The sequence below is a fragment of the Heterocephalus glaber genome, unplaced genomic scaffold (genome assembly GCF_053883595.1).
Source record: "Heterocephalus glaber isolate CG9 unplaced genomic scaffold, H.glaber_assembly_v1.0 deba00000594, whole genome shotgun sequence".
In the NCBI taxonomy this organism is placed as follows: Eukaryota; Metazoa; Chordata; class Mammalia; order Rodentia; family Bathyergidae; genus Heterocephalus; species Heterocephalus glaber.
This window is the reverse complement of record NW_028258151.1, coordinates 13,225,149-13,252,631: the sequence shown is the minus strand read 5'-3', so window position 1 is coordinate 13,252,631 and position 27,483 is coordinate 13,225,149. Positions and strand designations below refer to the sequence as shown.

Here is a 27,483-nt window from a genome sequence, read left to right as displayed (position 1 = left end):
TTTCAAAAGAAAATAAACTGTTTAACCTAACCTTTAAAAGTTCCTAATTAATTTTAACATGGTTCCCAAATGAACTGTCAATTATATGTTCAAATTTAAATGATTGAGCTCCTGAAGATCTTCCAAAGATACTTAAGCTATAGCAAATACATTTTTTTCTTACCTCATTCCCAAGTACTTGTCAATTTACAGGAGTTTCTTGTTTTGGGAAGGAAGAACTGAATGCATGTCCACCATGTAGAATCTGATTCTGGGAATATATTTAAATCTTGATCAGATGGATTCAAAAGTCAGTTTGAGAGAAGGGCGTGCCCATTTGCAGTGTGTTAATTCTGGATTTACCTCTGAATGGGAATCTTTGTTGTAGTATATACTTATACTCACAAGGAACGAGAATGTAATATTGAGATTGAATGCTTCTGATATTTCTAGAGAATATCTAAGCTTATCCTTGACCTAATTTTGCCCCTGGGTATGGTACTCCTTGCTGAATTCATCTGTACAGCTGGACCCTAGTGACATAATCACCAAATAAATCTCTAGGTGGAAGAAGTAGCTTTCTGGCTAAGGAAGTACAGTTTCCTTCGATAGGAACAAAGGGACTTCCTGTCTTTCCTGTGGCTTTCCTGCCATAGGGAGTATAGTTTCCTGCAAAGAGGGCAGAAAGCAGGTCAGTGCAGGGTAGAAAGTAGAGAGGGTAGGTCAGTCAGAGGACAGGGATGGGGGCGGGATAAAAAGGGTGCTAATCCCCAGAGTTTCGAGGAAAGCAAGTTGTTGGAGCATTTGCTAGATGGAAGTACTCTTAGCATCACTGAAATCTCCAGGGACTCCTAAGTAATGCTGGTTGGGAGGAGAGTAGTATTAGATTAAACGAGTGGTTCTCAAAGTCTCATCTCTGAACCAAGAATCACCAGTGTCTCTTGGGACTTACTAGAAACCTAGTAGTCTGCGTTTTAGCAAGATCTTCAGGCAATTCTAAGTTCATGTTTAAGTGGCAAAGACACGGTGTTGGAAAAGAATTAGTGACTTCGATACATGACTATCCTTTAATCTTTGTGTAGGGATAGCATTCCTCTTACAGGGTGTGCTGTCTTTGAAACTGAAGGGTGGAAAAAACTGCTTCATTATAGATGCTAGTAATAGCATTCTTCTTTTTTTTTTTTTCTGGTACTACTGGGGATCGAACTCAGCACCTTGCACTTTTGAGGCAGGCTTCTTGAGGCCACTGAGCTAAATCCCCTGCCCCTAGTATTATTCTTGTAGGTGGAGAATATCCCCTGTTCATGGCTGCAGATCACCCTAGAATCTAAATTCCATTAGATGATAATGGAAGAGAGCTTTTCACCTTACCTCCTTTTTCACTTTAAATTTTTTTTTTTTTTTTTTTTGGTACCGAGGATTGAACTCGGGTCCTTGCACTTGCGAGGCAGGTGGCAGAACCACTGAGCTAAATCCCCAGCCCTCACTTTAAATATTTATTCCTTGATTGTTTTTAACTTTATATGTACAAAGACCCATGAGAATCCTGTTTTCATAAATTGTGATGGCAAGAATTGGCCCAGGTAGCTCAGTGGTTTAGAAACATTAGGTACATATGGGTTATTGGACATTTTTCAAATATGGACTATTGGCAGCTATCCCCGGAGGTTCTGATTTAGTAGATTTGACAGTGTCATGAGCCTGCATTTTTATACAAGCACCACTTCCACCAGCCTACTCCCTACGTTGTTTCCAGTGCATGTGGTCTTGTACCATACGTTTTTCCCTCCTTCCCTCCCTCCCTTCCTCCCTCCCTTCATCTTTATTTCATTCATTCATTCATTCTTTTTTTCCTAGTACTAGGGCATGAACCCAGGCCCTTTGCACTAAGCTATGCCCCTAGCCCTTTTAATTTAATTTAATTTTTCCATTTTGAGATAGGGTTTCGCTAGGTTGTTAAGTTTCCCAGGCTGGGCTTGAATTTGCAGTCCTCCTACTTCAGCCTCACAGAGTGCTGGGATACAGGGGTGCACCACAACTCCTGGCCTCATATTTTCAGAAATACCATGCTAATTTCCAAGGAGAGAGGTGATTTATCTGATGATTATAATTTTACCTTGGGGAATTCCAATATATTAATGTTTTCTTGAATTTCTGAGAATATTTACAGATATGAATCTTGATTATTAGTAGCGAAGATGATTGATTAATATTCACTGGAAAATCATACAGACCAGGAGTCACCAGTTATTTGAGAAGTCATGAGTACTTTTACTGGGTTAAAAATATGTGACCAAGCCAGACATGGTGGTGCAGACCTGTAATCCTAGCACTCTAGAGGGCTCAGGTAGGAGGGTCGAAAGTTTGAGCCCAGCCTAGGCAATTTAACAACTTAGAACTTGTCTCAAAAAAAAAAATTACAAAAAGGGCTTGGGATGTAGTTCAGTATTAGGGCCCTAGGGTCATCCCCAGTACTGCAATAAAATAGAATAAACTCCCGTAGATTGCTTTGACAATATCATATGACATAAAAACCAACCAGACCAAAACATTTTGCAGTTCTATAATGTTTCTTTATAGTTACCTATATAGGGCTACATTTTAAAGCTTCACAAAGGAAAAGAATAACTTGAGAAAATACTGGGGAAAAAGTCTTTTCACAGTTTCCAGCTGAGGTGCTAGAAGCCTACGAGGTCTCAGGAGTGTTAAGGCAATGTGAGGTTGCTGAGCCCACAAACCTAGATCCTCAGTCACTGTCAGGGCAGGGGTGGATTAATCTAAAGTGACGGAACTTTTTTCTTGCATAAGATTGTTAAAATTGTTATATCTAGTTTTCAGGAAAATGATGAGTGAACAAGCAAGTGGCAGGAAGTGCCCCCCCCCCTTTTCTGTGGAGATGGCCTCAGTACCTGCCTTCCCCTATGCGAGGATTCTGTTCCTGCTGCTTGGGATGGGTGAGCATAAACAGTAGCATGTTCTTGTTTCACTTCTGGGGTGGATAATTGCCCACAGAAAAAGAAGGTGATTAAATATCCCAGTGTTTTCACTGTGTGTTGAAGACTTATATAATGACACTCCCAATCAGGAACAGGGCTAAACTCCCCTTTTAGGAAACTGTTATAAGCCAGCCATTGCAGATACAGGTGAAATCTTAACCGTATTTCCTTAGGTGGGAGAAGTAGACATTGTGGAGCCCAGGCTCTGTCTGTGCCCTCTATGGAGCCACTCTTCCAGGAATGGACCCCTCCATACAGTTTCCTGACCAGTGCTGGCAGGAAGGAAGCAGGGTCTGAAAAGAGCCCTGCCCACCTGCCCTCTCCCAAGGTCAGCTCTGACAGAGTGTGGCAGTAGCACCATGTCCAAGAATCCATAGAGAAGACATAGTGTCCCTGACCTATCTGCTGCTCCTCTTGTGGAACCCACTGCCCACCATTTGATTTGGTTTCCACCCTAATATTGTTCTCGAATACTTGTCCTGTTGCTCCCATGGAACATGTGCCTCACAGAATAATAAATTTTGCTGAAAATCAATTTTCTGAACATTCAAATTTCCCTGTTATTTTGTTCCCTTTTTCTTGTATTTTTCTGGTGCTGGGGATCGAACTCAGGACCTTGTACTTGCAAAGCAGGTGCGGTGCCACTGAGCTAAGTCCCTGACCCATCCATTTCTTTTTTTTTTTTTTTTGGTACCGGGGATCGAACTTGGGACCTTGTGCTTGCAAGGCAGGCGCTGGAACCACTGAGCTAAATCCACGGCCCCCCATGTCATTTTTGAAAGTAATAGACATAGATTTGTTACCAGGTTAAACTTTTTTTAAAAAAGTGTTTCTTCTCTCTCTTTTTTTTTTTTTAAGTGTTTCTTATGTTTTATATAAGGCAATTTAAAGTGGTATATAGATATACTAAATTTATTTAAAAATTTTAAAATTTATTTTGACTTATTTTTATTCTAATATAAATGGAGAAATGTTAGTATATGAAACCCATGATTTTATGGGTATTATTGCCTAAGATGAAGTTAAGCAAAAAAGGTAAGTCAATAATTAAATGGATTTAAGAAAAATACTTAATAACTAGTAACACAGATGGTGTGAGGATGGCAGAAATACTGAAGGTGGTACATATGTTACTGAAGTTTGGGAAATACTGTTTTAAACAGACTCAATGCTAACAATTTTGAAAGTATCCTTTCAAATAATATACTAAATGAATTATAGTGTTGAAGTATTGTGTTGTTGGAAGGAGATGTGAACTTGGCGAAGCATGGCTCTTTCACTGTAAATGCCCATTCAAAGTAATATGTATTTATCTTTTTTAAGTAGTCCCTTTAAAACAGTTAGCTTGTAATAATCCTTGAAAATATCATTTATATGCTTTCATTGAGTCTTTTGTTCCAAATTAATTTTTTTTGTCTTCTAAAGGACACTTGTGAGAAAATCACTGTAAAACTTTCTTTAAATCATTTTCTATTCCTTGTTACCCTCTTTTTTTTTGGTACCAGGGATCAAACTTGGGACCTTGCGCTTGTGAGGCAGGCGGTAGAACCACTGAGCTAAATCCCCAGCCCTGTTACCCTATTTTTAAAGCTTTCTTGAATTATAATTCACATACAATAAGATTCACCTTTCAGAGTATACAATTTAGTGGGTTTTACTGTAGTCACAGAATTATGCAACCATCACCATTGTCTAATTTTAGAATATTTTCATCACTCCAGAAGGAATCTCTGTACCTTAGTGCTCATTCCGCATTTTCCCTTCCTCTAGCCCTTGGCACTAGTAATCTATTTTCTGTCATTGTGGATTTGTCTACTCTGGACATTTTATATAAATAGGATAGTACTACATGTGGCCTTGTATATCTTCCTTCTTTCACTTAGCATAATGTCCTTAAGGGTCACGCATGTTGGAGCATGTACTTCAGTCCATTTTATAGCTGAATAATACCCCATCATATGTATTGACCACATTTTGCTTATCCATTCATCAGATGATAGACATATACATTGTATTGCTGTGTGTGTGCTTTTAAAAAAGATGTGTTACATACATGTACCAACTCCCCACAATGAATGTAATCATTATGTACTGTAAACATATATTACTAAAAATAAGGATTAAAGAATTAATATTAAAAATAACAGGCTTTTCAGGTAGTCACTGGATGACTCTGTAGGTGCATTTTAGGGGAGATTTATGTTGTGAGTGGAAATTTGATTTTGAATTCCTTTTGATCATGGATTTGAGGAATATGTATCTTAATTTCTTTTTGCTAGTAAAATATATTCTCCTAAGAGCTGGAGTAGCCACTATCTCTTCATAGCAGAACATTTGTTACTAATGCAGGAGATATTTTCTCATTACTTTAAGGACTGAGGTTCAGAAATAGTTTCTGTTAAACTATTTTTCAACATTTGTAGGAGAGGAAATCTTACTGGAAGAGCTAATATTTTTTCTATATGTATTTTTTCTTATTTCATTATTTTTACTGTACCAAAGCCCATAACCTAACTGTATTAATCTAGATCCTGTTTCCAGTATGAATATTGATAGACTATAATAAACTACATTAGTTCTTCTAATGGAGTTTGAAATATTTTGCTAGTTTTTATCCTAGTATAACAAAAAATCACAGAGTGGCCTGATCAATCTTTAAAAATTAAGCCACTTTTTAATTTTTAAAAAATTAAAAAATTTTAAAATCTGCATTAGTTGAGTTATGTCCACAAAAATGTTCAACAATTACTTGTCTTGCCCCCGATGTACAAAGCATTTCATGGAATAATGGTCTTTTGTTTTACATCTAGTGCTGTCTTGCCTTATTTCAGCCTTTGTACTCAAAACCTGGCATCACCATTCTGCACTGGGGATGTGACTGAACTTGATTGTGACAAGGATTTTTAGGGTTTTAGAAACCAAGTCATGCAAGAATTGAATGAAAGAACTAAAGTTGTTCAGTTGTTGAAGACTTGGGCAACATCACAACAGCCCTTCAGCCATTCAGAGATTGTCTGCAGTTTTATTCTTCTTCTGGATAGTAGTAGGGAGGAATTTGAGTGAAGAGCTGCATGCCAACATGGCTGGTACTTCTGGGTTATAAAGAGGCCTGAAATATGGGTTTGTCTTCTCATTTTCCGTTCTTATATACCTTTTCACCATCTTCCAATTCCTAGAATATCTATTTCAGTATCTGATGGTAAGAATGGTTTATTGATAGTATTTGACTATTTAGAATAGGTGGCATAGTAATGACATCATTCTCTCATCATTAATGCATGATTATAAGTTTAACAGAATATAAACAGGCGGGCCGGGGATTTAGCTCAGTGGCACCGCACCTGCCTTGCCTTGCAAGTGCAAGGTCCTGAGTTCGATCCCCGGTACTGAAAAAAAAAAAGTTGCTGTTTGATATGTAATTTTATATAATTGTTTTATTAGATCAAGATTAAAATACACCTTCCATTTGATGTAATATGTAAGGTTTTGTCACTCTTTAAAATGTACACCAAAGGGGCCAGGGATTTAGCTCAGTGGTTCTGCTGCCCGCCCCGCAAGTACAAGGACCTGAGTTTGATCCCTGGTACCAAAAAAAAAAAAATGTACACCAGCAATAACTTCACAATAGCATAACTTGCCTTGCTGTAAGAAGCAGGATGTGATGCTCTTTAAGAGTAGGAGGAAGACGGGTGATGGTGGATATCCATGTTTGTATGGAGGTTTGGTTTCTGCCCTTTGGGAGTTCAGTGAATCCAGAACTCTTCTGGTCTACTCATTGACCTTTGAGAAGGCAGTTGACACTAATATTAACAACTATCAGCTGTAGCTAACATCCACTGAATTCTTGGTATGAGACAGGCTAGGCACATTAAGTATGTTATTGCATTTAACTCTCACCGCCCCCCCCCCACCCCAGTGTGGTAACTACTTTCATCTCCATTTTAAGGATGACTAAATGGGGACCCAGAGAAGCTAAGATACTTCTCTGTATTCACACGTTATTAGCAGGCAGAGCTGAGATTTAAGTTCATATGGTCTAAGCTCCAGACTAGGACTCTTAGCACAATACTTACTGAAACCCAGGCCAAGACCAGATCAAAACTGCTCTTTTGAAACACAGAGAAGTACCCATAAGTTGACCCAAACAGGCAGCTCTGATACAGGTCAAGAACTGTCCTGGACCTCCATAACATCACAGGTTTCTGCCATCACCAGTCTTCCCCACTAGGCCAGCTTCCTCATGTCCTCTTCCTTGGGCAGATTGCAGGGGCTCACCCTCTTTTTCTCTCAGAACTGTCTCCATCTACTCTTCTCCAAGACTGGCTACAGGTTACCCACACTTTCTTTGTTCTGATGATTGTCTTCAGATCTCTTGGGGGTTAGGGATATTACTACTAAGCCTATGAAAAAAAGGCCTAACAAATGTAGGATAGTTTAAAGATACAGAGTTCTTACAGTTGTACTTAACCAATTTCAAGCTAAGATAGCAACAGCTCAGATTGTAACCAGAAGCCAAGATGAGCTTCTGCATTGTGCTGAGCACAAAGCTCACCAAACCCTTCCATTCAGTGGGCCTTTCCTCTGTTCTTCCGGAAATCCTGCTTCCTTCACCATTGGAAGTTGATGGAATGAAGAAAGATACAAGAATCCACCCCATCTCAAGTGAAGAGAAAGTGCAGGCAGTCACAACAGGCTTTCAGCCATTCAGAGCCTGTGTAGTTTTATTCTTTCTCTGAATAGTAGTGGGGAAAACTTTGAAAGAGCTGCATGTCAGCACAGCTGGTACTTCTGGGTTATAAGCAGGCCTGAAACGAGGGTTTGTTTGCATTGCCAAAGACCTCTCAAGAGGCTGATACTGTTTGAAATTGTACCTTGAATTTGTATTAATCAGATGTGGCAAGATAATAGACACAGAGACAACTCCTTTGAAAGAAGAGCTTATTATTTACAGTTCTGTACAGGAAGGAGCGTGCCATGCCACTCAGGGGCACCAGTGAGGAAGCACCAGGGTTGGGCAGAAGGCAGGGAGAATGAGGTGGGGGTGGGATAGGCTTTATTAGGGCTTCTGTGAGAAAGCAAGACAGGATTGGCTAGGATGAATAGTTCTGAAGGGCCCTGGACTGTAGGGGTAGTCCCTGGTTGTAAGGTACCTGGCTCTTTGGTGATTTAGGTGGTTGGGAGTGTGGAGCATGGATTGTTTTTTGCATATGAAAGGTATACTCACTGGCGAAGTTGTTGACTATCTCTGGGAATTAGCTAGCTCTGGGAGGGATAGTCTCTCCAGGATCAGTAAAGCTTCAAGATGTCAAAGCATCATAAAATTCAGAAGATTAAAAAAACTGTGCTTATTACAGAAGTGATTCCTTGGGGGAACCCTTTTCTTTTTTTTTTTTTTTTTTGCTTTTTCTTTTTTTGGGGGGGAACCCTTTTCTTAATGAGTGATAGAATGGTACTTTGGTTCTCTGTAGCTCTGGAACTTGCAGTCTGGCTTAGTGGATGAGGCCTGCACTTACCCAACAGTGACCAGATATATGGGACACAGGATCATGTACCAGAAAGACTAGCCAAGTGTAATGAAGTTCAGGGAAAGGAGAGACGAGCATGTCCTGGAGACAGCAAAAGGCAGTGGTTAAGAAGGCAGTTTTGAGAGGCAGAATGCTGGGTTCATTCCTGGCTTAATCAGTTATTTGCTATGTGACCTTGAGTAGATGTTTTAGCTTCCTCATTTGTAAAATGAGTATAATAGTAGTACCCAAGTTATAGAGTTATTGTGAAGACTAAATGAATACATTGACAGTGTTAGAACAAAGCCTAGTACTTAGTATTCGGTGTTGGCTGTTATAAGAGCTCTTGAGGAATGCTTAGAGTGGTGATACAGCTGATCTTTAAGGAGATGAGGGAGGCAAGAGCGAATGAAAATGACTTTGTAAAGATAGGGTAGGGCATTGGGTGGTGGCTGAAAATAAGCTTGGCCAATTCAGGCAATAAGAGGTCGGTCTGATTGGAGAAAGTTGAAAGAACTGGTCTTTTGATTGGTAAGGCTTTTGGAGAGAGGAAATACTCGAGATAGCCTATTAAAATCAGGATAAATTAAAGTAGTACAGTAGTAGTTTTTTTTGGTACCGGGGATGGAATTTAGGTCTTTGCGCTTGTGCAGCAGGCGGCGAAACCACTGAGCTAAATCCCCAGCCCTAAGCGGTAGTTTTAAAAAGCTCCAAAACTCCAAAATCTTTGTGGCTTAAAAAAATAAAGGTATGTTATGTATACCGCATGTTCATCACAGCTCAACTGGGGCTCCACTTATCAGTTATTTTGAGACTCAGGCTATTTAGAACAGCAATCATGACATATTTTGTTTACCTTGAGAGAAGGAAAAGAGCATTATGGAGGGTCGTGCACCAGCAGTTAAATGCTAGATCTAGAAATGACATACACTTTTCATTTACAAGTCATCAATTGTAGTTGAGCCCAGGTCCCAGGTCCTACATTGGGGCACTACCTGTAGTCGACTGGCTACTTTGTTCTCCCTGACCGGGGGAGCAAATGAGGATGAATGACAGGGGGCTCTTGCCTCTAGTAGGCAGAGGACCCCCATGTCTGGCTCATCTTGCCTTTATTGACCCAAACACGGGTATAAGCAGTCAAAGTAACACAAGATTCATCTGCTTTCCAATATCCATTAGTACATGCTCTGATAAATAACTTAACCTCAGTTGTCTTAAGTTTTCCCTAGAACCTGTGATACGCAGTCACGCCTGAGTGAAGCATTTCTCCTTTGTGCTCACAGGGGAGGCCAAGTAGGCCTCAGTTTTCCTCTTGTCTCCCACAATCAGCTAAAACTAGTTGTTACTGTACAGGGTCTGAGGAGGTTCCTGAAGCTGAGATGAGGAACTTAACTCATGCTTTTTGTAGAATAAGTTTGTAGGTTTGCTGATTCCTGTTATGAAAAAAGAATTTTTAGAACTAGTTAGTAAGAGGCATGGGAAGGATTTTATTAGGCAGAAATTAAAAGGTACACATGAGAGAGAGAGAGAGGGGAGAGAGAGGAGAGAGAGAGGGAGGGAGAGAGAGGGAGGGAGAGAGAGAGGGAGGGAGAGAGAGAGGGAGGGAGAGAGAGAAGAGAGGAGAGAGAGGGAGGGAGAGAGAGAGGGAGGGAGAGAGAGGGAGGGAGAGAGGAGAGAGAGAAGAGAGGAGAGAGGGAGGGAGAGGGAGGGAGAGGGAGGGAGAGAGCGAGGGAGGGAGAGAGAGCGAGGGAGAGAGAGAGAGGGAGAGAGGAGAGAGAGGAGGGAGGAGGGAGGGAGAGAGAGGGAGGGAGAGAGAGCGAGGGAGGGAGAGAGGGAGAGAGAGGAGGGAGGGAGAGAGGAGAGAGAGAGGGAGGGAGAGAGAGGAGAGAGAAAAGAGGAGAGAGAGGAGAGAGGAGAGAGAGGGAGGGAGAGAGAGCGAGGGAGGGAGAGAGCGAGGGAGGGAGAGAGAGCGAGGGAGGGAGAGGAGAGGAGGGAGAGAGGAGGAGGGAGGGAGGAGGAGAGAGAGAGGGAGGGAGAGAGAGCGAGGGAGGGAGCGAGGGAGGGAGAGAGAGGGAGGGAGAGGGAGGGAGAGAGAGAGGAGAGAGAGGAGAGAGGAGGGAGGGAGAGAGAGGAGAGAGAAAAGAGAGGAGAGAGAGAAGAGAGGAGAGAGAGGGAGGGAGAGAGAGCGAGGGAGGGAGGGAGAGAGGGAGGGAGAGGGAGGGAGAGAGAGAGGAGGGAGGGAGGGAGAGAGGAGAGAGAGAGGGAGGGAGAGAGAGAGAGAGAGGGAGAGAGAGCGAGTGCTTATTTCTTGAAACAGGGAACATTTCTGCCTCTCTCAAGGGGTGGAAATTCTGGGAAAAGGTGACCCACCCCCCAGAAGGGTAGTGGTCCATTCTACAGGTGTGGACTGTTGTTGTTAGGATTAGTTTTCTGCTCCTTACTTTTTAAATTAAGTCAATTTACAGTTTGGCCTTTCGGTATTCCTGAGGGATTTTGAGTGTGCTGGGTCTGGAAGGAAAGAAACCTAATTTAACCAAGGGAATTCTGATATGGATCACCTTGGATAATTTCAACTGAGGCCCTAAAGTTAGTCTTTTTAAAAGTACAATTTTTAGTTATGTTTTCCTTATCTCCCTTTCACCTATCCTTTATTTCTTCTATCTTACCTCATAGTCAGTCACATGTCAGTATCTAATTACAATGGTTCCCTCTCTTTTGGAAAAGGTTCTGGGGAGAAAGAGTTGGAAATTTCACAAATGGCACCATTGATTGCTCACTACACAGGGAGACTGTAATAGTTCAGGTAGGTGAACTATTAGCTTCTGGATTGGAGTTGTTGCATTCTGTGTGGAAAAGGGTTGATAAAAGAAGAATTTAAAGGAGTACAATTTAGAAGCTGATGATTGATTGGATAGAGTTACAGAGAGGAGACAAGGTAAGGCAAGACTTTGGATCAGTGGTAGGTGATGCCACCATAACAAACCTAGAAGTGGGGTGTTAAGGGCAGAGTCCAACAATAAAAAGTGCTTGTATTTTGTATGTCTTTTTTCTTTGTTTTTAGTGGTTTGTCTTTACAAAAGAATAAAACTGGGAAAAGTAACCTTTTTCTGCAGATAGTTTGAGAAGCATGGCTTTGGAGTTGGGAGGCTAAGCCTTAAGAGGTCAGAGGTGGTGATAAGGAGTTGAGTCCTTTGCATAGAATGATTAGTTGTGTGTGTGTGTGTGTGTGTGTGTGTGTGTTTTACCTGAGATGGAAGCAAGAAATAGACTCTCGAATTAAGAGATGGTGCAGGACTAAGCTCTGGAGGCAGAGCTGTCAGCGGAGAAACCGACAGTGGATAGGAGTAATGTCAGATGCCACAGAGAGTCAAGGGAAGTGAGGACTGAGTTCAGGCTGAATTTTTCAAGAAATGAATTGTGAATGTTTGAAAGTAAACTTTTGGCGAAGTGGTATGATCAAATGCAGATTCAACAGCTATAAGAAATGTGTATGGTCATAAAATAGAAAAGGGTATAACCTACTGGTTGGTAAAGTTTAATAGCAAAGACAATAACTAGTATGGTAGCTGTTAAGCCCAGCAAGGAAAAGGCACATTTTGTTGTTACTGTACTTTTTTTCCAGTAGGAAAATCTGAGCAACTTGAAAGGCTCCTATTTGCTTTGAGGTGGGATAGTAGATGTGGGAGGGAAGCAAGAGGTGGCAGTGTCAGAGTTGGAGTCAAAAACAGGCCATGAGAGAGGTGGATGGAACCTAGATGACTACCCGTGAAGCAAACAAGTGGTTAGAAGAGGAAACATAAAGGAATTTGCAAATTTCAACACACTCTAATGGGAACATGCAATAGGGGGCTTGCCTGGCTTCTGCCATCAATGTGTAGGTGTAGTCCAAGTTAAGCTAGCAGGAATTTGGGAGTTCTAGTGAGAACATTGGTGAAATGATTTGAAATTGTTGATGGACTCCAGCCTGAGCTATTCCACTTTCTTATCTAGTGTACAGTTAATAAAAGTGAGTATGGAATAACACAGCAATGAGGGGGAGGGATGGAGTAGAGTTACTTAACCTCTGATAATCATGGGTAATACAAGCATGAAAATGTAGCACAAAATGGCTTTTGATAAAATTAGTTAAAATTACATCTAATATTTGAAGGCCCTCTTATTCATCAAGTTATCTGAAGTTATGAAAAAAATGTTTTAGATACTCTAAGTGTTAAAACATTTGAAAAATGCCTTAAAATTCCTGTTAAAATAATCTGCTATTCATGTCTCACTTTTACTGAGCTCTCTTCTTTTAAATGTTAGAACAGGATGAGAGCTGGGCAGAGATGCAGTGCTATTGTTTGAACAGTGTTTACCTCTCTTCCCCGACCTGAGCCTAGCCTTGGGTCTCCTACATCTTAGCTGTGGTTAATGACAAGTGTCTTTTTGGTTTTCCAGGTGACAGTGATGTAAGGAGGCATGTCATGGACATTTTGTAGGATTGCTGTGCAGTGGAGACAGTGGATGTAGGGAACAATAACCCTCTGGAGTCCAACTACTTGTGTTCAAATCATTGGTAATCTTGGTCACATAAAAATCTTTGAGCATCATTCCCTCATCTGTAGGATGAGGTTAACCCATTTATGCGAAAGTTTGCAACATTTTGAATTTTCATATGAAATTCATATATGTTACCTAAAAAAATTCAAGAAATAAGAATTTAGAGAAAAATTTCTATTGTGTTTCATTGTTATGGGAGTTTTAAAAATGGAATGTTATGTGTAAATGGATTTAACAAGATTAAGTAAAGGGCTTAATAAAGATTTCACGAGACTGGGAGAATGCTGGATACATAGTAAGCACCCTATAAATATCAATTATTTATCTTTCTAGATTACCTCTGCTAGATACTTTCACTGCTCTTCACTGTTTTTTTTTTCTTTCTCATTAATGTACTTTTTAAAAAAACCTGGTAAATCAAGTTATTTATCCCTGGATGAAGAGTTGGCTGTGTCTGAAAAGGTTTGTGCATTGAGCAAGATGACAAGGGCTGAGGGAGGATAAAGGACAGAATTAGAAATGATGGAAAAGGTATACCATCAACAGCTACGCTCTGATTTACTGGTTCTTTGTTGTGTTCTATGGACATGTCTTAAAAATTTTGACACAGAAAGGTTATTTTCTAAATTTTTAAATGTTGGTATTTTGTGTGAATCTTCAATTGTTAATAGTGTGAGGGGACAAATATTTCAGTGTTAATCAAGACATAAATAGTTCCTCCCTGGTGCTGGGAAAAAAAAAAAAGACATACATAGTTCCTAATGAGGAATCAGCTCTTAAAATTCAGGAGGTAAATAACCTTCCAGGGCCTGGATTGATCAGCCTCCTTGGGCAAGTATAACTTCTTGAAAATGGAGTAGAAAATGAAATCTCCATTTTTAAAATAACTGTAATGACTTCTCTCAGGAATCTTTTTCTGATCACTCTAATTTAGTTTAAGTGGCACTCTTCAGAGAACCGAAACATGCTCTACTTTGCAAGCAAGTGGCAATCAAAGGGATAAATTCTTTCCCCTTTGAAAATAGTGAAATTATTTCCAATCTGATCTTTGCAACCCGATGCCTGCTGATAACGTGAGCATAAACACATTAAGCACCAAAGAGGAGCTGCATCAGTATGCTCTGATGTGGATAGGATGGCCACAGTAAACAAGCTGACATCAGGGAGGCTGCAGTCCATCATGTCACTTCATGCTTAAGCGGAATTCAGGGTGGATGAATACTGATGGGAGTCAAGTCAGTTTTTGTTTTCAATGTGCACATAGTAGACCTTTCCCCACCCTTCACTGGATATAATATATAAATTAGGCCATAGCTGACAGTGATTTGCTTTCTCTACCCTGGCAGAGGTCTTTCACTCAGACTTTCGTTTTTCTCACTGCGTTGATCTTCATCACGAGCACTTTGTATAATTCTCACAACACTGACTACAGTTTTGTTCTCTGTCTCTCTCTCTCTCTGTCTCTGTCTGTCCCTCATATATATTACAATAGCCTCTTTCATTACATGATTACAAATTATGTGCAGGGACCCTTTACATGCTTCGTGAAAGCCATAAATTTATAGAAAAGAGAGACTATTTAAAGCTTGAGGCCAGAGAGCACAGTTTATCCTATTTACAATTTGTATTAAAGATTGGTATTTAAGTTAATATCATACCGCATGTGGTAATCCTGCAGAATGCTACATATTTTTATTTATAGTTAAGGGAGTAAAGCAAAATCCCCTTTTCATTATGTTATCTTGCATTATGTACTCAGTGACAAATGACACTGCTTCCTGAGTATGAGTTTGCAATGAAAGACCCTATTGTAGTATATATTTATATGGGGGTGTGGCTAGAGTTAGGGTTCCAGAGGGAATTTAAATTCTGAAACCCTGGTACTTGTACAGTTAAAACAAATAGCTTTATGTTGCTTTAACACTTTTTTGCTCAAAGTGAAAGAAAAGAAAAAGGAATGAACAAAGGGGAAAAGCTTAAGGTTAAAATGCTGGAAACCAAATAAAATGACAAAAGGTCACTGACCTAAAGTTCAAATGACCTAAACTCAAAGATGGAAATTGAACCAAAGATAACGGTGATCCTTTGATTGTCCTGTTTCTGCTATTTAAAAGTGACTTTATCTTTTAAAATGTAATAACTGTTTAAAGACACCATAGAATGATTTCCCCAAATTGGGGAGATACGAAGTTGAGCTAAAACAAAAGTTCTGAGGAGCTGGAAGGTTTAATAGCTGCCTCAGCCTTTGAGAAGAAAAGGAGTTCTATGCTGTGTCAGTTGACCTAAACCAGCGTTCATAAGAATTTCGTGAGGAGAAGGACGTAGGTATTTTTGAGGGAGGTTTGGACTGAGATTATATTTGTTATGAAATAGATACTACAGAAATAAGTAAATGTGAGAAATTACTATTTTGAATAAAGTAGAACTTAGTTCAACATTCATTCATTCAGAATTTTGGATAATTTAATCAGGAGTAAGCAGACATTTTGCTAAGTACAAAAATAGGGACCTCCTAACAAATTAATAATGTATGTGAGGTTTTTAGGACTAGTATGTTGAGGCAAATGTCCCCCCTCATTCATTCAGCGCTTAAATAATTATTTCACCATTTTTTGGAGCTCCATTGTTTTTGATGAGACTTCAAATGTTATTCTGATGAGAAACTTTCATATGTATTATTGTTCTTTATGTATTCTGTGCCATTTCATTCTGGCTGTATTCTAGATTTTTTTTTTTTAGCTTCTTTCAGCAGTTTGATAATGATGTGGGTAAGCATAGCTTCCTTTGCATTTATCCTGCTTTGGCTTGTTTAGATTTTAGAATCTTTCTCTCTCACCAAATTTGGAAAATTTCTACTGTGCTAAAAATAAAGTTTCTTTTGGTATCTTTTAGGTTTATCAAAATGTTGCAAAGATAGTATAGGCAATTCCCATATGCTTATCACCCCACTTCCCTGTGTGGTTCACAGCTAATGTAATTATAGTTGTTAAACTAAAAAAGTAAATTTGGCACAATGCTATTAACTATATTTTTTCACTTTCTTTTAAATCTCTGTTTGAGGATCCCATTTAGAATATGACATTGCATTTTATCATTATATCCCCTAGACTCCTCTATTCTGTGACAATTTTTCATACTTGCATTTATAGCCCTGACACTTTGGAAGCGTTCTGGTCAGGTGATTTTAGTATGTCCTTCATTGTAAACTTGTCTGACATTTTCTCATGTTTACAATAAGGTTATAGATTTTTAGGAGTACAACAGAGGTGAAGTATCCTTGTTGTATCATATCAGGGGATGATGATATCAATATGACTTATTACTGGTGATATTAAACTTGATAATGTGGTTACAGTTGTGTCTCCCAGATTTTTCTACGACAAACTATTTTTCCTTTTCTATTCCTTATTCTTTGGAAGCAAGTCCCTAAGTCCAGCCTATACTCAAGAGGAGGGAAATTAAGCTGTACGTCGAGAAAGAAGTAATATCTACATATCTGGAATTCTTCAACAAGATGATATATTTATTTATTCAATCATTAATTTTTTAGAATAGACTCACTGGTATGTATTTTATTCTTTGGACTTTAATCCAATACTGCCTTTTTCTTTTTGCCTTGCTCAGATTGTTCTAGCCATTGGAAACTCTTTTAGATTGATTCCTGTATCCTTTTGAGATGCCCTACCCTTCTTTCTCATCATCTTCTTTGTCTTCTTCTCTCCTTTCTTCTTTCTTTTCTTCCCCATCCTCTTTATTTTCAGGGCCTGAATGATGCTCTAATGTTCTAGGCTCATCTTGTATTTCCCCTTCTCCATCCTAGAATCAAACTTTTCTCCAAAAAGGCCTGGTTCCTTTTTTTGGAAAATGGTATTTAGAAACCAAGATCTAAGTGCTGGTTGTTCTCACTGCTTATCCTTTTTTAGAGTGCTTTCTGATAACCTCATTATTTTTACCTGTCTTCCTGGATGGCAATCATATTCATATTAAGTCTTTAGATTTTGTCCCAAAGGTAGATGGGGACTCTGTTCTTTTTTTTTTTTCCTTCAGTGCTGGGCTTCATGCATGCTGGGCTAGTGCTCCACCACTGAGCAACACCCCAGTCATCTGTTCATTTATTTCAACATTTTTTCTTCTTTTTTTTTAGACTGGATAATTTCTGTATCAATTATATATAATTTCTATATTTTCAAGTTCAAGTATTCTTTCTTCTACAGTGTCTAATCTACTATTAAACTATCCATGAATTTTAAATTTCATATGTATTATTCTTCATTTCTGAAATTTCCTTTTTTTTTTTTTCCAATACCAGGGATTGAACTCAGGACCTTGTGCTTGTGAGGCAGGCGCGGTGCCACTGAACTAAATCCCCAGCCTTGGAATTTCTTTTTGATTTTTTTTTTTGTAACTCCTATTTGTTGTCTGAGTTTTCCTTTGTTCATCTTATTACATCATTTATGCTCTTAATTATAATATGAATAGCTGCCTTAACGTCCTTGTTTGCTGATGCTAATATTTGGATTCATTCAAATTGATCTCCATTGCTTGCTTTTTTTTCTTGAATATAGTTTTTCTTTTCTTTTCTTTTCTTTTCTTCTCTTTCTTTCTTTCTTTCCTTCCTTTCTTTCCTTCCTTTCTTTCCTTTCTTTCCTTTCTTTCTTTCTTTGTACCGGGTATCAAACTTGGGACCTGGCAATTGTGAGGCAGGTGCCGGAATCACTGAGCTAAATCCCCGGCCCTCTTGTTTGTTTTCATGTTTAGTAATTGTATTGTGATCTATACTTTGTAGAAACTGAATTCTGTTATATTCCTCTGAAGAATGTTAATGTTTTGTATTAGCAGATAATTAACTTGGCCGAACTCACACTTCTAACTGTGCCTTCTCTGCAGGGGCAGCAGTCAAAATTTCGGGTTCCATTTATTTGGCCTTATGCTGTTCTGCCCCACACATGCACAGTTCAAGGGGTCAGTGGAGAAGTACTCAGAGCCTGAATATCAAATATGGCACTCTTGCTTAGTGGATATCATCTATCCTGGAGTTCTCCTTTACTTTCCAGCTGCTGAATTAGTCCTGCAGTCTATTCTCTGATTCTTCAGGCAGTAAGACTGCAGGTTTTAATATGAATTTCAGCTGGTTTGCCCAGCACTGACCTGGGCCTGCCCTCATGTGAAAAACTATAAAACAGTAAACTCAGTGTCATTCACTCTTCAAAGTGTTAACTTCCTGCCATTTCTACCAGCTTTTTGCCCATTTTTGTGTAAGCATGTGCGTGTATTTTTTTGTTTAGAGTTTATAAGTGCTAATAGTGAGAAGATTAATCTAAATATTCCTGTTACTAGAAGTGATACTCCTTTTCGTTTAAGAATGTCATGATCCTAATTAAATAATCACACAAATGTAAAATTGAAACTGCGCTGTGCTGTGGAGAACTACATAGTGCTAGAGATCTAATAATAGGGGAATTGAGTTAATCAACTGGTGACTAGTACATGTAGATAACTGAAATCAAATTATCCACAGAAAGACATGAAGGAGCAATCCCTGCATTAATTGGAGGAAGAATTCCTATTCTGCTGTCCAGTGGAGAGACAAATTTTACTGTCTGTTCCAGGCTATACAAGGACAGGATTCCCAAGCCTTCAGACTGAAGGAGCCCTCCAAAACTTGAGCAAGCCAAATAAAAACAAATCCACATTTAGACACAGTAAGTGAAACAGTGAACATCAAAAATAAGAAAAACATAAAAGCTGCCACAGAGGAAAAAAAAGACATATATACTAAGGAATGCATATTAATATAAGACGTCTACAAAATGAGGGCAAAATAGAGTAGTATAGGGCCAGGGATTTAGCTCAGTGGTTCCGCCGCCTGCCTTGCAAGTGCAAGGACCGGAGTTCGATCCCCAGTACCAAAAAAAAAAAGAGTAGTATATTCAAAGTACTAAGTGAAAATAACTGTCAACCTGAAAGTCTATACTTTGTTAAATACTCATTCAATAGAGAATGTGATAAAGACACTGCAAATATACATCTGTTGAGTTAACTACTCATAGGACTCCTACTGAAAGAATTACTAAAGATATACTTAAGTAAACAGAAAATTGGGCAGATTGTATTTTCCAAAAGTAGCCATAACAATAGCTCCCATCTTCCATGCTCTTCTACTACACGATCTTACCACTTTCCCATCAAAAGTGGAGTGTGTTCCACTCTCCTTGAATGTACACTGACTTCATGACTTTTAAAACTAATAGGCTGTGGTAGACGTGATAGCCACATTGACTTGCCAGGCCAGGCCAGAAAAGACCATGTAGCTTTCAACTGATTCCTTAGTGCACTTCCTCTTGGAGCTGTCAGCCACCGAATACAGTGACCAACTATTCTGACATGCATATGTTAGAGAGGCTTTGTGTAGCCACTCTGGTCATCCTCCAACAAGCTCATCCTCTAGCTGAGTACTACTGAGTGTCATAGTCAAATTCACAAGATCTAGAAGAATGGCCCAGCTGAGTTTTACCCAGATTCCTTACCTACAAAATAGAATAAAATGGTTGCTGTTTGCAACCACAAAGTAACTTTGTCATGCAGCAAGTCATGTGGCCTTGAACCTGGAAGGAAGGAGGGGGCTATATGAATCAGTCATGAGTAAGGAAGCCGATGAACATATTTGTAAATAGAAATAAATAGTAACTTTAAAAAGTTGGTTATAGGTTATTTAAAATGTGATACTAAGATATTAGCATCAATAATATGGAAGCTGGTATGTAATGAAGAAGAGTAGGAGCCGTTAATTAAATTTTTAAGGTCCTTGTATTGTTTAGAAGGCTGCTAGAAATTGACTTTAGGACTGTTAAAGAAGGAAAACATTGTATAACTTATGAAACATTGGTTGGGTTCGGGGAACAGTAATGCAAAAAAAAAAAAAAAATCAAAGTAAAAATCTTTAAAAAAAAGCAAAGAGGGCCAGGGATTTAGCTCAGTGGCAACATCCCTGCCTTGCAAGTGCAAGGTCCTAAGTTCAATCCCTGGTACCACCACCAAAAAAAAAGAAAAAGCAAAGAAAATCATGGTAGACAGAAAAACAGCACTGTTACAACTGTAATTGCAATGATGTAAATAAATTAATTTTAGTAACTAAAAATGATAATTATGTTTGTAAAAATCCAGCCAAATGTTTTAAAAAGGCAGTCGAGGCAAAACAACCCATAAAAGATAGAAATAAAAATTAAGGAATTGAAATGATGTACCAGGAAAAAAATAAACCGAAAGATAGTAAATGTGACAGTATCAGGCAACATGGAATTTTCTGAGTATTTACCCAGGAAAACTTGCACTTGGAGATGTGTACAAGGAAATTCATTGCAGCATTGTAATAGTGAAAAATTTAAGAGAACTTAAATATTTACCAATTGGGAAATGTACAGATAGATTGTGGAGCATTCATATGGAGCCACTAAACAGTTAAAAGAAATAAAGTAGATCTGTATGCATTAATATGGTTACATTTCAAAACCATTGGGTAAAATAAGTTGCAGAATAATATGTCAATATGATATTTCTAAACATAAAACTACACACTTTCTAAACAAAAAATAATACTTTAAATTTCCTTCTAATTCTGAAATTCTTTTATTTAATTTCACAGCAATAATCTATGTTCCTATGACTGTGTGCTTTTGATTATCTGTGGAATTGGCCCAGAAACCATTATTTCCACAAGTAAACTGGCTATCATTAAGGGCATAAGATGCCTCCTAAGGAATGCACATGCCTGGAGTAGAGAAAGCTGTCGTGCTCTGGTCAAGTAATCTGTAAAATTAAATTTCAAGAAACTACTCATAATGTGCTAATGCTATAGAATAAGCACATATGTAAAAAAATGTTTTCTTTTTCCCCAAGCTTCTTATAAGAAAAAAGATGCCGTGTAAAGAGCACAGGTGTATCCTGAGAAGAAAACAATGAGCTGTAAGGAAGGAAGGAAGATTATTTGGTAAACAATAATTTCTACTCGCCTATATAACTTATGCAAGCCAGGCCGGTTCTATAAGTAACTAAATGTTAAAATTACAAATACCTTCAGATATAAGTTTCACAGGCACACTGAGAACCTACTGTATACAAGGTACTCTATTTAACATGGTAACGAACACAAAAATAAATCAGTCCCAACGAATTGTTAGAACACTGGAGGAACTGTAAAATGAGGAAGGATAAGTTAAAAGTCCATGACAGTGATATACATTGCTTTATAGCTTGAGAGGAGAATGAAGTTATTTTCATTGGTGGGATTGGGAATGTCTCTACAGAGCCTATTTCAGTTTGGGTGATTCAAAGTGGCAGAGGAATTTCTTTTCTGAGCCATAGCTCTGTTTATTTTTTGATTCTTCCCCACCTGATTAAGAAAAACATTGCTGTACATTAATCTTTTCAAATCTTTTTAATGGTTCTGCTAAGAAAATTGTTTAAGCATTTAAAATACATACCACATAGTACACTTATTTTAGAGGTTGCAGTGGTTAGCCACTGGAAAACTAACCATTGGTTTTGATAAAAGGGGAACTTTTATATATTATGGCTTTTGACAGAGAATGGAAAAATGTTTCAGTGAGACAGGCTGGCATTTTAAATTGGAGCACAATAATAGCCAAAAATGCTGAAGTCAACAGACTGCTTAGAAATATGGTTACCATTTGCTGAGAGAGGCCTTTCAAGGTGGCCACAGACACGCGTTTGCAACCACAGTCAGTTCAGTTTTTTGTAAATGTGGAATTGTGACCCCAGTTGACACCAGTAAGAGCTATGTGCTTTCAGAGAAAGGAGATTGAGGTCATCCATGAATCCAAGACAAGTAGGAAGTAGCGAAATAAGCAACAAATGACAAAAGACATATTACACATCATATAGGTTGGAAAAAATGCAAAAGTGACAATTTTCTTCTGCATATTCTAGGGCTGACTTTAAAGTTTCTCCTTTTCCCCCAAAGTGATCACAGGAAGAATTAGTTATTAGTCTAAAACTTGAAGAAGATAAAGAAAGGAGAGTGAGGAAATGGAAGAGGTGACATTTGATTTGTGTTTTGGACAATACAAATGAGATGGCCCTGAGAATGAGAGGATGACAAATATTTAAGTACTTAAAATACAAATTAAAGCTGAGTGTGGTGACACATGCCTATAGTTCAGACTACTGGGGAGGCTGAGATAGGATGATCACTTGAGCCTAGGAGTTTGGGGCCAGCTTGGGGAACATAGGAAGACCCTCTTTCTCCACAAAAAATAAAACAGAAATAACAACCCAAACCCCCAAATCCAAAAGCAAAGCCCCAAAGATAAAATCCCAAAACACACAATGTAGTACACTTATTTTAGAGATAGCAGTGGTTAGTCACGGGGTTTTTATAACAGTGGTTTTAAGAACAGGTTTGAAAGAATAGGACCCCATGGCAGTGCCACAGCATTGTTCTCTGGCACCAAGGACAAGAGCAGTAAAGTGCTCTAGTGTAGCTGTCCACAACCTTTTTAGCACCAGGAACCAGTTTTGTGAAAGATACGGTTTGGGGATGATTCAAGTATATTACATTTATTATGTTTTTTATTTCTTTATTCCACTAATATATAATGAAATGTTAATACAGCTCATCATAAAACAATCAGTGGAACCCCTGAGCTTGTTTTCCTGCAATTGGATGTCACATCTAGGGGTCATGGAAGACCGTGCTACCCAAAGTGTGTTGTTTGTGTCCAGTCTACTTCGTTATCTCATTTTGGTTACTGTCTCTGCTTCACAAAGATAGAATGTTTGGAATTGAAGCAGGCTTTTCAGTGCTTTTGTGGCAATCTCATGATATGCTGCTTTAAGTTTAATCCAGAATGCATAGAGATTTGAAGTTGTCTCAAACAAAGCTTTTCAGGCCAGCATGATTTGCATTCTCAAACAGTTGATCCTTTTCTAGGGCAGACAAAGTCAGTTCACCTGGCTATTCTCAGATGGGTTGTGGAGCCATTCCTGCCCAATTCAGGGGTCTTTTGTTGTTTAGGAAGTATTGCTCAAGCTCTTTTATTTATTCATTTTTTTTTTCATTTTGTTAAATTCTTTTATTGGTACATTGTGGGTATACAACACAATTACATTTCTCATTGGGAATTGTACCTTTACATAATGCATCTTGGTTCTTATTTTTTCCCCATTCCTAGCCCTCCACCCCCTCCACCCTTCCCTATTTACAAAGACTTTATTTCCATTTTTTCCATTTCTCATCATTTTTCCTTTCCCTTCTTTCCTTTCCCCGCCCCTCCCACTACTCCTTCCCCTTTGGACCTTTTTTTCCTATTTTGCATTATCGATTATTCATTCTAATCATTGGTTCATTTTAGAGATACAATATAATGACATTCATCATTGGAAATTTGCACCTTTACATAGTCTCTCTTGGTTCTTATTTTTTACCCTTGCCCAGCCCTCCCTTCAACCCCTGCATTCCTCCCTATTTACAAAGATTTTGTTCCTATTTTTCCATTTTCTCATATTAATCCCACTCCCTTCTATCCTTTCCCCTAGCCCTCCCACTTTCTTCCCCTTTGCCCCTTTTCTTCCTATTTCACATTACCTATTATACATTTAGTCCTTATTTACACTTTCAGTTTCTCACACCAGAGAAACTATTCGGTATTTAATACATGTGTGTCCTATTTATTTCACTTAAGAGTATTGCCTCAATGTGCATCCACTTAGCTATAAATGTCTCTAATTTCTCATTTTTTATGGCTGAGTAGTACTCCATTTTATTAAAAAACCACATTTTCTTTATCCAGTCTCCAGTTGATGGGCATTTGGGCTGTTTCCAAGTTTTAGCTATCACAAACTGTGCTGCTATGAACATGGGTTCACATATATCACTGTGGTATGATTCTTTTAATTCTTTGGGGAAGATCCCCAGCAGTGGAATAGCTGGGTCAAATGGGACTTCCAGTCCTAGTTCTTTGAGGTATCTCCATACTGATTTCCACAATGCTTGCACCAGTCTACACTCCCACCAGCAGTGGAACAGGGTTCCTCTTTCTCCATAGGCCCCCAGCATTGGTTATTGGTTGATTTCATGATAGCAGCCATTCTTTCTGGAGTGAAGTGGAATCTCAGCGTTGTTTTCATTTGCATCTCTCGAATGACCAGTGATGCTGAACATTTTTTCATGTATTTATTTGCCATTTCTACTTCTTTGTGTGACAAATGTCTGTTCATTTCAGATGCCTATTTTCGGATTGGGTCTTTAAATTTGGGAGGTCTGATCTTTTTAAGTTCTTTATAGATTCAAGATAGTAGACCTTTTTCTGAGGAAGAGCAAGTGAAGATTTTTTTCCCACATTGTGGGATGTCTCTTCACACTGCTGGTGGTTTCTTTTGCTGTACAGAAGCCTTTTAATAAGAAGAGATCCCACTTGTTGATTGTTTGTGCTAGTTCACGGGCAACTGAAGTTTTGTTCATAAAATCTTTTTCTACACCGATGTCTTCAAGGGTTCTACCTAACCTCTGTTCCAACTGGTTCAGAGTTTCTATTTTAATATTTAGATCTTTAATCCATTTTGATTTTAGTTTAGTGCATGGTGAGAGATAGAGGTCTAGTTTTAATCTTTGGCAAGTTGAAACCCAATTTTTCCAGCACCATTTATTAAAGAGGCTATCTTTCCTCCAGTGAGGGTGTTTGGCTCCTTTATCAAAGATGAGATGGCTGAGTGTGTCTGGTGTTGTTTCTGCATCTTGTAATCTGTTCCAGTGGTCCTCAAGTCTGTTTCTTTGCCAGTACCATGCTGTTTTTATCACAGTAGCTTTGTAGTATAGTTGCAGGTTGGGGATTGTGATACCCCCTGCCATGTCTCTGTTACCTAGAATTGCTTTTGCTATTCTGGGTCTCTTCTTGTTCCAAATGAATTTTTGTATTGTTTTCTCAAGGTCCATGAAGTATGCTGCTGGGATCTCAATTGGAATTGCATTAAATCTATATAGCAGTTTTGGAACTATGGCCATTTTCACTATATTAATCCTTCCTACCCAGGAACAGGGGATGTCTGTCCATTTTCTGATATCATCTTCAATCTCTCTTTTCAGAGTGCCATAGTTTTCAGAGAAGAGGTCTTTGATTTCTTTCGTTAGGTTGATTGCTAGGGATTTCAGTTTTTTGGATGGTATTGTGAAAGGAATTATTTGCCCTATTTCTCTCTCAGTGAGTCTGTCATTGGTGTAGAGGAAAGCTATTGATTTTTGTGTGTTGACCTTGTAACCAGCTACTTGACTGAATTTGGTTATTAAGTCTAGAAGACTTTTGGTGGAGTTCTTGGGGTCTTCTATATAGAGTATCATGTCATCTGCAAATAATGACAATTTGACTTCTTCATTTCCTATCTTTATTCCTTTTATTTCTTTCTCTTGTCTAATTGCCGTGGCTAATGTTTCCAGAACTATATTGAACAAGAGTGGTGATAGTGGACATCCTTGTCTTGTTCCTGATTTTAGTGTGAAGGATTTCAGTTTTTGTCCATTTAGTATGATATTGGCTGTTGCTTTTTCATAGATGGCTTCTATCAGTTTGAGGTAGAGACCATCTATTCCAATTTTTTGTAGGGTTTTTATCATAAATGCATGTTGGATTTTGTCAAATGCTTTTTCTGTGTCTGTGGAGATAATCATATGGTTTTTGTCCTTGGCTCTATTGATACAGTGTATTACATTGATTGATTTTCGTATATTGAACCATCCCTGCATCCCTGGGATGAATCCCACTTGATCAGGGTGTATGATCTTCTTGATGATCTTCTGCATTCTGTTTGCCATTATCTTATTAAGGATTTTTGCATCTATGTTCATTAGTGAGATTGGCCTATAGTTCTCCTTTTTGGTTGGGTCTTTCTCTTCTTTGGGGCTCAAGGTGATGCTTGCTTCCAGGAATGAATTTGGGAGTATTGCTTCCCTTTGAATTTCATTGAAGAGTTTAAACAGTAGTGGCAGCAGTTCCTCTCTAAATGTCTTGTAGAATTCAGCAGTGAAGCCATCAGGGCCTGGGCTTTTCTTAGTTGATAAGTTTTTAATTACATTTTCAATTTCATTGGTTGATATTGGGTTGTTCAGAATTTTTAGGTCTTCTTCGTTCAACTTTGGTAATTCATATGTATGTAGGAATCTGTCCATTTCTTCTGTGTTGTCCATCTTATTGGCGTATAGGTTCTTGAAGTAGGTATTGATGATTCTCTGGATTTCTGCTGGGTCTGTTGTAATTTCACCCTTTTCATTCCTAATTGCATGGATTTGGGCCTTTTCTTTCCTTTTTCTGACAAGGTTGGCTAAGGGTTTGTCAATTTTGTTGATTCTTTCGAAGAACCAGCTCTTGGCTTCATTGATTTTTTGTATCGTTCTCTTAGTCTCCATTGCATTGATTTCTCCTCTGATCTTTATAATTTCCTCCCTTGTATGAGCTCTGGGGTTGTCCTGCTCTTCTTTTTCTAGAAGCTTGAGGTTCAGCATCAGGTTGTTTAATTGGGCTCATTCTGTTTTCCTAATATGCATATTTACTGCTATGAATTTCCCTCGTAAGACTGCTTTCATTATGTCCCATAGATTCCGATATGTTGTATTGTCATTGTCATTTAATTGAAGGAACTGTCTGATTTCTTCTTTAATTTCCTCTGTGACCCATTGATTATTCAGAAGTGTGTTGTTCAATTTCCACGTGTTTATGGAATTTTTTGAGTTTCTTTTGCTATTGATCTCCAATTTCATTGCACTATGGTCTAATAATATACAGGGGATAACTTCAATTCCTTTGCATTTACTTAAACATGTTCTGTGTGTGAGTATGTGGTCTATTTTTGAGACTGACCCATGTGCAGCTGAGAAGAATGTGTATTCTGATTTTGTGGGGTGGAACACTCTGTAAACATCTGTTAAGTTCATTTGTTCAAGAGTTCGATTGAGTTCTAGTATTTCATTACTTATTTTTAGTCTAGTTGATCTATCTATTTGTGACAGTGGGGTGTTGACGTCCCCCACTACAATTGTATTAGTGCATATATGACTTTTCATGTCCGTTAGTATTTGTTTTATATAGTTGGGTGCACTAGTGTTTGGTGCATAGATATTTATGATTGTCATCTCTTCCTCTTGGATTCTTCCCTTTACAAGGATGTTGTGTCCTTCTTTGTCTCTCTTAATCAGTGTTGGTTTGAAATCTACTTGATCTGTGAAGAGGATAGCTACTCCTGCTTTTTTTCGGGTTCCTGTCGCATGGAGTATTGTTTCCCACCCTTTAACTTTCGGTCTATGAGTTTCCTTTTGAATTAAGCGTATTTCTTATATGCAGCATATTGTTGGATTTTGCTTCTTGCCCCATTCTGCCAGTCTATTTCTTTTGATTGGTGAATTGAGACCATTAACATTGGTGGTTATAACTGAAACGTATCGACTTGTCATTGCCATGACT

General features: G+C 38.5%; 1 protein-coding gene across 32 annotated transcripts in view; it reads left to right on the top strand.

Annotated features, from left to right (window-relative positions):
* Aopep (aminopeptidase O (putative)) overlaps positions 1–27,483 on the top strand; it is a 418,900-nt gene that overhangs the window by 27,565 nt on the left and 363,852 nt on the right. Inside the window, exon 2 of one of the 32 annotated variants that reach the window (XM_013072658.3) lies at positions 20,915–21,005. The exons of 30 other annotated variants lie outside the window; for them this stretch is intronic. The gene's annotated coding sequence lies outside the window, so the exon portion shown is untranslated. Of the gene's footprint in view, positions 1–2,913; positions 2,934–20,914; positions 21,006–27,483 lie in introns of those variants that run through there. One more of the 32 variants, XM_021259359.2, reaches the window with a different exon arrangement.